The 14,686-nt window shown below is 39.9% G+C and overlaps 1 long non-coding RNA gene across 1 annotated transcript in view; it reads right to left on the bottom strand.

Moving 5' to 3' along the window:
• LOC306961650 overlaps positions 1-14,469 on the bottom strand; it is a 79,953-nt gene extending 65,484 nt beyond the window's left edge. Inside the window, exon 1 of the long non-coding RNA XR_013792785.1 lies at positions 14,087-14,469. This is a non-coding gene — a long non-coding RNA (uncharacterized lncRNA). The remainder of the gene's footprint in view (positions 1-14,086) is intronic.
• Between the last annotated feature and the right edge of the window lie 217 nt (positions 14,470-14,686).

The raw sequence follows: 14,686 nt of genomic DNA, 5'->3' as shown, positions 1-14,686 counted from the left end.
TGCGCGTTTCATTTGCTGGGCCCTCGATCGCCTGTCTGTCCTCGCTCACTTCCTCTTAGCACGGTGGTCTGTCATTTAACTCTATAATTCATTACCTGCTGTCAATCATCAGACGAATTCACACAGAGGAAATATTCAGGAACATTTAGGCGATAAGTACCATAAATAACGAGTAAAAGCCGTGGAGAATGGCCATGTGTGAAAAATAATAAACCTTGTAAACTGACTGAGATGTGAGTGAAAGCAGTGTTTAGTTTTAGTGGCTCATGGACATGTCAGCACTTTGTAATTACCGTGAGTATATAGGGTTCGGCGTGCTGTGCTGTGCTTCCTCATGTGGAATGATAAAGCAGAAACGCATAAATATACAGTGGATGTATAATGTGTGCAAGGGCAGAGTCAAAAGATTGCATTTACAAAGGTCATCTCTGCATGTATTTGTTTTACCTGGGTGCAGTACTGCAACTGAAACTACTTTGGCATCTAAAATAATACTAATAATAATAATAATAATAATAATAATAATAATAATAATAATAATAATAATAATAATAATAATAATAATAATAATAATAATAATAACTAGAAATGCGCCTTTGCGATTGACTGCGGAATTGCGGGAAGCAAATGCAGAAATTGCATAAACTGTTCAAATTGCAGAAATTGCCTAATTTGCATAATCTATTTTGCATAAACTGGTAAAATGCATGAAATGTCATGTTGCATAAACTGTATAAACTGCATAAAGTGGTAAAATGCATGAATGGGTTAATTTGCATAAATTATGTAAATTGCATAAACTCTTTAAAATTCAAAAGTCCTATATGGCATAAACTCTTAAGTTGCATAAATGCTTTAAAATGCATAAAGTGGTTAATTTGCATAAAGTATTAATGTTGCATAAACTTTTATATTCCATAAACTGGTCAAACTGTTGAAAGTGCTTGATTGGCAGAAGCTGCACAAATGGCTGAAAGTCCTGGAGTCTCCCCATTGGCTGGATTCCCCCATACACACCAATGCAAAAATGTTAAACTCTCGTATAAAAAAACTGGAAAACTGCAGAAGGCCAATTTTTTCTCAAAACCCACAAATTGCAGAAGCTGAACATGCACAAAGTGCAGAAATTGCATAAAATGCAGAAAAAAGTGCAGAAAAACATGGATTTGCGGCAGCCCCATTATAAGTCAATGGGAAAAATCTCCGACATTTTGGCCGATTGCGGAAAAAACGTAAGTTGCAGAAGTCCCAAAAGTAATAGCACTCTTCTCCTCAACATGCGGAACGTTTTGATGCATAACTTGCATAAATTGCACAAAGCATGAAGGTGCTGAAAGCTCTAGAAAATCGGGAAAAAGATGGAAGAGGAATAATAACTAGAAATGCAATGGCTGCGCCATTGCGATTGACTGCGGAAATGCGGGAAGCGAATGCAGAAATTGCATAAACTCTTCAAATTGCATAATCAAATTTGCATAAACTGGTATAATGCATAAAATGTCATGTTGCATAAACTGTATAAATTGCAAAAAGTGGTAAAATGCATGAATGGGATAATTCGCATAAATTATGTAAATTGCATAAACGCTTTAAAATGCATAAACTGGTTAAATCCCATAAAGTGGTTACTTTGCATAAATTATTAATATTGCATAAACTTTTTAAATTCCATAAACTGGTCAAACTGTTGAAATGGCCTCAGCTGATTGGCAGAAGCTGCACAAATGGCTGAAAGTCCTGGAGTCTCCCGATTGGCTGGATTCACCCCATACACACTAATGCGACAGGTCCACATACACACCAATGCAAAAATTTCAAACTCCAGTATTAAAAAACTGGAAAACTGCAGAAGGCCAATTTTCTCTCAAAACCCACAAGTTGCATAAGCTGAACATGCACAAAGTGCAGAAATTGCAGAAAATGCAGAAAAAAGTGCAGAAAAGCATGGATTTGCGGCAGCCCCATTATAAGTCAATGGGAAAAATCTCCGACATTTCGTCCGATTGCGGAAAAACCGTAAGTTACAGAAGTCCCAAAAGTAATAGCACCCTTCTCCTCAACATGCGGAACGTTTTGATGCATAACTTGCATAAATTGCACAAAGCATGAAGGTGCTGAAAGCTCTAGAAAATCGGGAAAAAGATGGAAGAGGAATAATAATAAAGAACATGAAAACCAATAATTGACTGCGGAAGAATTCCGCAGTCAATCAATAAAGAACATGAAAACCAATAATTGACTGCGGAAGAATTCCGCAGTCAATCAATAATGGCTTACATGTGTATTGCGTTTTAAGTCTGAGTCACTGGCTTCTCGTCAATCTACCAGTTCCAGGTCCAACACAATATGAACAATCGTCCCTTTCTGGATCATGGCGTTAACATCCTGAGTTCAGCTCTAAGACGACTGAGGTTCACATCCACCTCGCGCTCGCCTCAACAAAATAAACAGTGTCTGTGGAGTTTGGCCCTGCTCCAGCTCCGAATGAAAAACAGCCACAAAAACAAGAATAAACAAATTAATCTCTTGGCCTTGCGTCACACTGCGGCTATGAACATGTCACTGCAGCGCAACAGCCGTGTGACCAGACGGAGGCAGCTCGGGGCAAGATAGCCACAAAATATGTTGTTTGGCCACAAATAGATGCGTAGAATAATGTGCTCAAAATTATGCTATGATTTGGAAGAGAGGGAAGACACACATATTATGTCTGTAGACCCGTTTGCTAAAATGACTACAGTGGCAGGTTGAGATAGTGGATGGAAGGCCAGCCTCAATGTGAAGTTAAGCATTGACTTATTATTTATTTTCTTTATTTTTACACTGAAATGCTTCGGAAAGAGCTCATGGTCAGTTAGATTGGTTCGAAGTAGCCTCAGCTGATGGGTTAAGTTAAGAGTGGGTCGAACCATTTCGGTGAGTGGCAAAAGTTTCCCAGAAATCATTTCTATAAATATTTACCAACTGAAATACTCTAGTATGAATAACTATGGCAGCACGGGGGCTGAGTGGTTAGCGCTCTTGCCTCACAGCAAGAAGGTCCTGGGTTAATTTCTGGACCGTGTGGTCCTTTCTGGAGTTTGCATGTTTCTCTCCCCATGTCTGGATGGGTTTCCTCCAGGTGCTCCGGTTTGCCCCATCAACCGAAAACATGCACAACAGGTGAATCCTCCAGCCACATTGGCGACGATTTGAAATGTAGGGCCATTTGGCTTGTTTTCTGATTATACCACAAGTCTAAAGCCAAAAGAAATTCTTTGTAGATGTCAATATTATGCTTGTTCAGTGTTCAGGTTAAAAGCACAAATAGAGGAAAATGCTGGTATGGGGCAGTGGCCTCTTTTCGCCCCTCCTGTCTGTTTAACCTTGAGCCAGTCATCCCGCACTGCCCTTCAGACAGACACTGAGCTGTAGTGAAGTTTTGTCACATTCAGCTACACTGCTTGTTTACTTTCACCTACTGGGATCCCACTGGAACCACCCCGTAATTGCTTCCATACCTCTGCCTCCTGCACCAGTGTAAATACACCAGAGTAGCAGGTAGATGGGAACCTCTGACAAAAAACAAAGACTTCTGCTGTATTTGAAGCTCCTGCACTTTTTACACCAGGAAGGCTTTGATTTGCATCGTCCTGTATAAAAACTTGAAATGGAAGATTGAGTGAAATATTGTACAGTACTCAATACAGGACATCTGAAAAACAAAGCAAATCATCAATGACACGGTGACGCCGAACCTGCAATGATACCATCATTCATTAAAGGCAGATGAAGGCGAACTATTGACAAAGACTATTATTGTATGGCTTCCTATGTTGGGCCTGGGAGTAAATTGAATTGAAAGCTCAATAATAGTAGACCAGTTTCCAAGTAGGTTCCCTGTATATGAAGTGAGGCATCTGAAATGGTCAAAGATGACTGATGAGAGAACTGGTTTTCCTGCACCAAAAGACATTACAATATGAATGAATTATGACGCCACAATGTAGAAGAATTGGAGAACTCTCTGTTGGAAATAGGTGTCTCGTATTTCCTGGACTGGTCGCTGTGGGTGGATGCCGCAAGTGGTTTGAATAATAGTACTCCTTATTTCTTTGTTAAGGCTGAAACAGGAAACTCAGCATAAGAACGGTGCACAGCAAAATGATTTTGTTTTGTTTTTAATCTTGGACAGGGTATGTTTAAGGTCCATAGTGTCTTGGCAACTAAAGCAAAGAATCTGCCATCATTCAAATGGTTGAAACATACGGTTCCATCCCGTAAATATCATACAATATATATATATATATATATATATATATATATATATATATATATATATATATATATATATATATATATATATATATATATATATAATATATTATATATTATATATTAGAATATTTTTGTACATGGTCGTTTTACAGCAAATGCTTCAGAAAGATACGCAATGGCGTTTCCAATATTGTAAACAAAATGCATTTTTAAATATCAGGAAAGCACGGGGGGGATACACCTTGAATAAAAATCAATTCTGTTGCAAGTTTTCAAATAAGTGTCATTTATATGCTCAAAAATCTCCCTGGTGCTGTCCAAAGACGTTTTATGAAGCATCCACATCTTTTATTGAAGTCACAAATAAGAGGTTAGTGTGAAGGCCCAAGGACGCATGATTTTACACAGGAAAGTGCCGGGCTGAATTCACACGAGTCACACTCGCTTCTTTAAACTCAAGGTTATGCACACAGGAGTCTATTCATAAAAATCCAGTGGCACCTCTGCAAGGTCGTTCTCAAAATTACATGGACTTATCTATCCTCAGCCTTCAGCCACTGATTACAGTGAGCACAATTACTCAGCTTCAGATTTTGCCTGTAATTTGTCTTTTCCAAGCATGGGTGCAAAGAATAATAAAGTGTACATGAACGACGATGCATAATTATGATACAATTTGTGAAAATTGCCCTTGATTGCAGGGCCTGGTCACATGTTCACGTTTACTGGGTAGTACTGGGGGTAACATTAGAGGTCCAGCACAGGACTGACACGGCCTTGAAAGCCTGAAATTGCAAACATGAAAAAGCCATGACGTACTTGTTTAATCTGCAGACCGATATGTCTGCAGTTTTTAACTTTTGAGAACAATTTTTGCTTGAAGCACAAAAAGCATTAGCTTGCCAAAATAAGCCATTAGATACCACTGGGTATTGTAAATAGTTAAAAGGAAAAGAAAAAACACACACACACACAAAACAGTTTACTGAGGAAATACTTCAGTAAATGTTTCATAAAATATAAAAATAACAATTTAGATGGTCTTCAAACGTTCTGTAAAGTGCAGTGAAGTGTAATTATCAAACTCGTGGGGGCTAATGAGAGCAGAAATTAGTGTAGTAAAGAAACCTACAATAAGAAAATAACAAAACCTAAGCAACATGAAACTTTTTTTTTTTCCAATTAGTCAAAAAAACATGCACCAATTCACAGAGAGACAATTTCCCCGGTGACCAAAGCAGAGCAATGAAACCCTTGAGCACACCAGCACTTTCCCAATGGACCACATGAAATGAGAACAGTCCCTTAGTTGCAAAACTAAGTTTAATACTGTATGATAAAGACCGTAAAATGTTGACCAAATCCAACAACAGGGAGCCTCAAAGCTATGCCACATTTGGGACAGATATTCATGCAATGAATATCTGTGCAAGTATCATAATACTTGCATGCATTATGATACTAGATAGCCCAAAGATTTACAATTTTGAAGAACTCAAGCAAAAAGAATCAAAGGTTAGTGCAGTTTGTGCCAGTTCCCAGCTTGAATAAATATGGAGAGAGTTAGGAAGGGCGTCTGGCGTAGGTATACGTTACTATTAATGTGTTGATAATAGCACATCAGGCGGCAGATTATTTTCTTTGGTGACCCCAGAAGGCAGAGGCAGAAGATTAAAATATTGCCCAATCCCATCCGAATAACAAATAATAATGGAAAAGCTCCCTTTGGCTCCGGCTCAGTCTTGGCTTAATAATCACGATCCTCAATTACCCAGAATGCTTCGCCTTCACAGAGGGTCACAGCTTGCACCTCTTGCACCGGTCCAGTCGGGTCCAGCCCAAGGCCAGACTCGCTGGGGAATTTGAGCCGAATTCAATTTCACCTCTGGCCTCGGCGGCGGCAGCTTGAGCACAAAGGCCCGGGTGCCACATTGAACGTGAGAACCCCCTCATCTCCTGACCCCCATTACCATATGAATACGCACACAAATGGGACTGCACAGGCACAAAAATGGAGTGAAAGACCCAGGAGTTGGACAGTCTGGACAAAATGTTTTTTTTTTTCCTTTATTTTTCGGGGGCAACCTTTCACACCACGTGCAATAGAAGTGTGCGGGCTATAGACTAACACATATGGATGTCACCTATAAGAAACGGCCTAGTTGAGATTCATGACCTGAAAGGTAAATTTGGCCGATGAGAGTTATATTGGGAACAGCATCAGAAAACAATGTCACAGTGGGTGGCACGGTGGCATAGCGGTTAGCAGTCGTGCTACACAGCAAGAAGGGTTTGATCCCCAGGTGGGGCCTTTCTGTGTGGAGTTTGCATGTTCTCCCCGTGTCTGCGTAGGTTTCCTCCGAAAACTCCGGTTTCCCCTACCACTAAAAACACTGTACAATAGCCAGGATGAATGAGAGGGTGTTCGACTGTGTGAGTGTGAGACAGCAAACGGAAATTAGTCCAAGATTACAACCTGACGTGGTGTGTTTACAAGCATGAGTCCCATGTATGTTCATTAACATGTGATGTCCCAACCAAATAAACAAATCAATAACATCAATAAAAATCAATGGAAAATGTATGAGGAAGCAGGGAAAACATTTTGTGGAAGACTTAGTTGCACTTGACACACTTTTTTTTTTTTTCATTTATTTAAGAACTTCACAAAGTGATCATAACATAGACCTTTTAACTCTGCTGCTGCATTAAAACAGTCTTAGATAATAGAATCCCCAAAATACTGACTTAAAAGCACTGAATTGCAACCAAAGTAGGGCTGGACAATATGGCAAAAAATGTATCAAGATTTTTTCTTTCTCTTATTGATCAATCTAGAGTCCGAGCAATGATGAATGCAGCACCAATAAAGAGCCCTGATGAGGCCATCACAAACAGAACTCTTCATCAAGGCTTGGGGCTGCCACAAAGTGTCTTTCCAGTTATTTGTTATGCTTTAGATAAAGTCAAGTGACTTCTTGTGCATTCAGGTCTATGCTCATTACTGCCCTCCAGACAGTCTTTATGGTCACTATAAATCAGCCCAGGTTCACAGACAGTGTAATGAGCCACCTGTGGCGCAGGCGACCTGCAGCTCTCACCTACAGACATAGACAGAAGTGAAAGTTCTGGAAGAAGAAAAATATGATTTATTCTGTTTGTGTTTTCATCTGTAAATTAACTGTCTTGGGACAAAGACACTGGAAAAGCACACCATGCTGTATGCCTAATTTCAGACATTCTTCCTTTCCTTCTTCATCCACCCAGCATCTGTCTGTCCCCGACAGACCAGCATCCTGCTGGCAATGTCATGTCTTGAAAGAAACACTTTCTCCTCTATCCCCCAACCCATCCTTTAAGCTACCCTCCATTAAACATTAGCAAAATATACATAGAATTAAGTGGTGACCAAAAATGGTATAATTAATGTTGGATTTGTGCTTGTTTGAAAAGGACTTAAGCAGTTTATACTTGAGTAAATGTAAAAGAGAGTACTACCCATCTCTGCTGAAAACCACTGTGGCAGCAGAATTAGTCCAACAAGCCACCCCAGCCTCTCCCTCTTCACCACCAGTGTCTAATCACAGCATTTTACTTGCAGGAGTTCTTGTACTGTTGCTAACTCACAGCAAATTATCTAAAATCAATGAGCTGGAGGCAGCACTTGTACCGATATATAGTCACTTCTTTAATTCAAACATGTGTCCAGGAGAAGGACGTCTGTGGCTGGACAAAACCTGTCTTCACACAGACCTGTCTGAATCTCATAAATCAGCGCATGTTTATGGAGAAGGTGCTGTGTTTTCTAGGAACACGGTATCCACAACAGCTGGCAGTGCGGACAGCCCAGAGACCGGCGATGACCTCAGTGAACGAGAGACCTGTGTGTGTGTGTGTGTGTGTGTGTGTGTGTGTGTGTGTGTGTGTGTGTGTGTGTGTGTGTGTGTGTGTGTGTGTGTGTGTGTGTGTGTGTGTGTGTGTGTGTGTGTGTGTGTGTGTGTGTGTGTGTGTGTGTGTGTGTGTGTGTGTGTGTGTGTGTGTGCGCGCGTGTGCGCGTGTGTGTGTGTGTGCGCGTGTGTTTATATGTGTGTGTGGGACAGGCTCTGCTTTAGCTCAGTGAGAGGAGAGAGACTGTGATGTCAGACAGAGCACCCTGACGTAGCCACTGACGCTCTTATGTCCCTAAACCAAACACACAGTCCGACAGCTGATACATAGTACGGACTTTAACCTCAAAACAAAACTCAAGTCCAACGTCAACCGTGCGCGGTTTCTCCATAAGAACGCTCTGATGCCCTCCCACACCCTCAGGATCTGTCTCCAAAAAAACACCCACTCACACACGCTTACGTAACGGGATAATCCAGGGACATTGCTGTGTATGTGAGCACACACAAAATGTGAAAACACGCATGCTGCCTATACATTCGGATACACTTCACATTATGCTCCTGAAATTTTACATCCACCTGTCCAGACACAGAGACAATCCTTTCCTTATGAATAGATATTGCATCATGCGTTGCAATAGGTTGGCTGTTGGAATTTTTTTTTATACAGGACACATTTGGAACCCAAGCATCACGCTTATTTTTTGTCAGCAGTGATTTGTTTAGTTATGAGCGGAATTGAACTGAAAGAAATGTTACATTGTTTTCAGCAAAGAGTGTTGGGCCAACGTGACAATAGTTTTGCGCAAGAAGCCACAATTGTAACAGGAATTGGCAGTGTGGGTGAAGGTGTCTTGCCGAGGGGCACAACATTAGTACGCTAGGCCTGCTGCATCCCTTGACTAAGAAACATGAGTTGCATGGGATTCATTTTGGATTTGGATAAGCTACAAATATGCTTTTTTGTGATTTGAAGTTGTGAAATGTTATAATCCTGTCTCAATGTTACAGAGACTTTAGAAAGTTTTCAGACCTCTTTTAACAATTTTTATTATGTAACAGTCTGATAGAAAAATTACATTAATTCCTACACAACCCCACAATATTGTATTAAAAATAGAAAGTGTAAAATATAAAATAAATAAATAAATAATTTACTGAAGTATTACAACAGTAAAGCGATAAACAGTAAAGCCCTGAATGCGTCACTGACTTGAATCTCCACGTCTGGCTCTTTCACTGCGTTCCAGCTGTAGGAGACAGAATGATCCAACAGAATAACTGAAGAGCATGTTCTGAACTTGAATGACCCCCGACAGCAGCAGACTCCGCGGCTCTCGCTTCAGACATCTCCATCACCTTCCCCCCTGCACCAAACACAAAACCTCCATTTTCACTCGAGCGCTGCCTATGCGCTCTCTTCTGCCAGAAACAAAAAAGCCCAGCCTCTCCATCATGCTGCAAACCATAAGCTTCTCTTTATCTGAAGTTGCTCATTAAACTCAACGGGGAAAAAGTGATTGAATTCTGCCGGCCGCAGAATAAAAGGCCCTTGCCATTTTGAATACGTGCCATGTCTGGTGAATGGTCTATAGAAAGCTACAGGGGCAGGCTGACCAACTGTAGATAATGTAGCATGGACATGGTGTTATTGTACTGGGGAAAAAGGCTGATGACCTACGGCGACACCAAGAGGAGGCGGAGGAAACGCGCCCACTGAAAAGGTCACGGGGAAAACTTGATATCTCAATTGGAGACAAAAGCAACAGGCAAAACCTGGCCAGTCCTGGACGTATTATGTATTACGCAAGTATTGTGTCTGTCTTCCAAATGCACTTAATCAAGCAGCAGAAGTATGTGGTCAACGTCAAAAGTAGTTACAAGATGATATTAACAAATTATTTGATCTATTTTGTAACCAGTAGTGGTTCTCAAGAAATAAGCCTAAAAAGCTGCAAGCATAATAAAAACAACGAAATAACAGACTCAGTGTGTTTCTATGCTTTTTCAATGGCTAAATATTTAAAGACCACTGCTGTAATTAATAAATATTAATATGGCAGAATAATAATAATAAATGGTTGGCTGTGGCCTGAAAAATTTGGGAAAAAATAAAATAAAACTCAATAAAATGCAAAAAAAAAGAAAATAATCTAAAAGATTTAAAATATATATATATATATATAATTAGAAGTATTTTATCTGTAAACTTATAACAAAATATGGCCAAAATGTAATGAAGTAATTTCCTACTTTTATAAATGATAGATATGACTAAATGTAAAAATATTGTTACTTAAAAATATCCCTGAAGTAAAACTTAAGCAGAAGAAAAAAATGTAGAATTTACTGAGTAAAAGTAATTGTACCTCATTACTAGGAGCCTCTGTGAATGCAAGAACCAATTATATGGATCCTGGGAAGGGGAAGAGTGGAGTGAAAGAAAAATGGTCTTGACATTCAGGCAAACAGGCAAGAGGGAGGTAACAAGTTCAGAGCCCTTTCAGAAAACATGGCCGCCCGCTGTGTGATGGATCATGAAGCCTTCCAATAGAGGAACGCATGGGAACCCCGGCTCCAGAGACCAGATCAGTCTTTAACCCAGCGCCGGAATAAATGGGTCTTGTACATGATATAAGCAGCTCCAACAGAGATACTGTCTCCGAGCTACAGTACAGCTGCTAGCATGCCACAGCCAAAGCATGAGCTACAGTCCATTAGGTTGTCTGTGGAAATGGAGCTCAGAAAGACATGACATAGCTGAAAAAAGTACGAGCTTAAGAAGAGAAGTTGAAGCCAATTTATTTATGAAAAAATCCACAAAACAAGGTGAACGTCTTTACTGTGACCTCGGACTCAGACCTGACTCGTTACTTTGTTGGGAGCAGGACACCACCGGCTCGTCTCCATGGAGATGTGGCTGCTTTGCTTTGACTTCAGGTAATCAAGCAATAGGTTTGTCTCAGGTCATCTTACAAATGCTTGATTTCAACGACCCGCTGCGAGGGAAACATTCTCGTTGTCTCAACAGGAGGGATGTTGTTGATGTTTTCAGTATCCTGACAGTTTAATGAAATGGATGAATATAACTATCCAATTACCTTTTAAAACTACAAACAAGACAGAACAGTTTAATAGTACATCCGAGAGGTAAAAACATATAAATGAAAATGTTAATATTTAATATGTGATTTATATATTAGATTTCAATTAGATCATACTCGACCTTTGTAAATGAAACTTGCAAATTAAGAAACTTAAAAGAAATATGTGTTTTTCTTGACATTTTCTCTAAAAGATGTAAATACTTTTTAGATCAGGAAGCCCGTGAATTAGAGGCTATTTAGAGGAAATGTAAAGGATACAAGATGGCCTTGGCTTTTTTTTCACTCACCAAAGTGGTTTGGTTTTGAACACCAAAGAGCACCTTCATCATAGTTTTGCAGTTATTTGCACAAACTTCTTGAACACTTTGACATTTGACTTTTTTCACAGTTCTAGGTCTGCAATTTGACATACCCCATAGCGTAGAAAGTTTTCAACTATCAATTTAAACTACTTTGGTTCCTAGACTGTGGACATACCTTATACTGTAGTGCTGGAATTACTTCCATTGAAATTTCTCTGAGTGAAAGTGTAACATAATGAAGCCTTTTCAGGCCAAGAGGACTGAGCCCAGAGTTAGTAATGTGTGGCATGTTGCGATGATTGAAGCAAACACAACACATAAGAAAATGTATCTCCAAGTCTAAAGCAGACCTGTGTTTACAATAAATCTGAGGAATTGTCAAATAAAAAACATTTGTATGTTTTTGTTAACTCAAGGAGAAGCTTCTTTCTACAGAAAATAGATATCATTTTCCGCTTGAATGTGTATCAAGTGTCAGAAAAGACCATTTGTAAAACAAAAGAAAACATAAAACAGGCAGTAAAACAGTAAAGAGATTTTTTTTTTCAGTAAGAATCAAGGTCAAGAAAGAATCAAATACTCTTCTTCTTTCTTTGCGTTGAATGTGTCAGTAAATACAATAGAGTGCACTATACGATAAAAGCAATGGATATAGAACATAAGCTTCTCTACCTCAGAGTTTGAAGACTTTAAATGAATTGAAACACAAGTGAAGCAGTTTTACACACACTGGTATATACTTGTTATCATTCTTCAATAAAAACTGACCTGCTCCATAGATATTGTAGCCTCCGATATAGAGAGAATAATAGCTGCCACAACAGTCCTATAGGTACCAAGAGCCAAAATAAGCAAGTTTTCAACCCGAGATTGAAGACTTGTTAAGCTCCTAACAAGCCAGACACGGTAGAAGCCAAACAGTCAAAAGTCATAATCCTCCTATAGAGCTGTGTGTATAGCCTCCCTGCTGTGCCCCACTTCCAGGGTTCGGGAATAATAAACCTGTCAACAAAGTGGTCTCTGGAGAAGCCTGCTGACACCGGCCTGTCAGACTGAGGGTGCACCGGGGAGGCTAATGGGACAGGGCCCGGGGGCTGAGGCTGAGGACAGAGGATGTCCTGAGACAGGTGAGCTCAGAATCACATGTCAAAATCACAAATGCGTTCACTGCTGAATGTCATTAATGATGTCTAAACTGTCACAGGAAAACTAACTTAATCAACTGGAGAAGTGGGCAATAAGATCATTGTAAAGATAGCACTGAAACTGTGGTTTGGAAGAAATGCTAAATTACAATATCGTGAACAAACAAACAAACTCATGTTGTAATATTTGTCCTCTTTTAAGTTGATTGTAAAGTCATTTCTTATTTTCAGCAGTTTACATGCACATTGTTAAACATTTCCATGGTTTGCAAAAGTCTCATTTATTGAGATCATCCTATATTTACATTTTAGCTGATAACCTCTAATCGACTGTATAACTACAGCCAGGGTTGACAAAAATACGGTAGCTAATAAAATTACATAGAATTTACACACCGTTGCCCATAAAGGTTGAAAATAAGTCTGTCTTTAGACTTGTTTTGTTTACACATGTCAGCCCAATCTTAAATCAGTTCTAAAAAATAAAAAAAATTGGGAGTATGGGAGTATTGTCTTTTCAAAAGCATTTACATACAACATACATTTACCTAATAGATTCTATTTTGTGTATTCCCACATGCAGAATACTGCAGAAATTAAAATTTGACACAGGTCTTATGCACTCTTGTAAAAACACACTTGGGGTAACTGTGGGGCGCTGACTCCTCCCAAATGTCACGTGATAAAATTCAAAAACTAATACGCAAGTACATAAAGTATATAATTTTCATATAAAATGTATGTATACATTTTTTTTCATCCATAAATAAATGTTAAATAAAGTAGGTGTATTTGATGTTATTTCCTTTGCTGTCTTTAATTTACTCTATTATTCTTTAATGTATTGCATGTAGTTCCAAGCCTTAAGTTGTATTTCTTTCTGAACACTAAACAATAAGCCGCGAGTATCAATATAAAAAACATGTCATAACAATACAAACTAACTAACACACATTACACATTACATTTTCCCCCATATATGGCGAGCTTCTAAATACTGTGAACTTGTCTATTTTCGTTTCCATTTTTTCACAAGATTTATTCTACATTCAAAAGTAACACCTTGAAAAACTTAGCAGAGCAATCTTCCCCACCCACGAGTGACAGCGCGGACCCTGCCTACAATACGTCTGTATGATTTCTGCGTTATCGAAACCACGTGGCTCGCATTCGGCAAACTTTAAACACGTGTACTACCACTGTTCAACAACATGCCACAACCACATCTGCAGCTCACACGCCCCACAGCCTCCACACAATGAGACCAATACTGCACCTTGTCACTGACAACTTTCTGAAGTCCCAAAAGTAGATACATTCAATATATATATCTTTTTTTTTTAAAGTTTGGTGAGGATTGTATTAAAGCTTTTGTGTGCACTGACCTGGACATGGGGGATCACATTTCACACTTCAGCTCCCTCCGGGGCCGCCTTTTGAAGTTGCTCTCTCCGCGATTTCTGAAGCACAAGTCGCCGGCCGCACAGGGGACAACGGACGGAGTACAGGCTTTAGTCTTCTTCTTGTTCTCTCACTTCCTCCACCGGCTCTTGTTGCCTCCACACTCTCACTACAACAGCAGCGGCAACAAAACTCCACTCGCCTCTCGCTGTTGTTCATATTTAGAGACGTTTTTTTTTTTTTTTTTTTTTTTTTTTTCAGGCTGCAAGGGGAAGTCTACTGGGCATGCCCACAACTGAACCGACACTTGGTGATGAACGCAGCGCGCGCTCACTTCCCTTGTTCCTGCTGCCGGCTCTCCCTCTCCCCGTGCGCTTCCCCCCTCCCCTCTAGCCCTCCTCTGCTCTCCTCGCACCTCTCCTCCTCCTCCTCCTCCTCCCCCCTCCCGGACCGCCGCGTTAACCAGGAACCAGACCAAAGTCCACTCCAGCTCCACGAAGGCTGCAAAGGGAAAACAAAAACAAAAGGCAGCATGGTGAGATTCAGGGGAAACTATTCTGAGAGTGTGGCGAAGTGAAAAACAA

The sequence above is a fragment of the Gobius niger genome, assembly GCF_951799975.1.
Source record: "Gobius niger genome assembly, chromosome: 1".
NCBI lineage: Eukaryota > Metazoa > Chordata > Actinopteri > Gobiiformes > Gobiidae > Gobius > Gobius niger.
The sequence above is the reverse complement of the archived record's forward strand: the minus strand, read 5'-3'. Positions and strand labels throughout refer to the sequence as shown.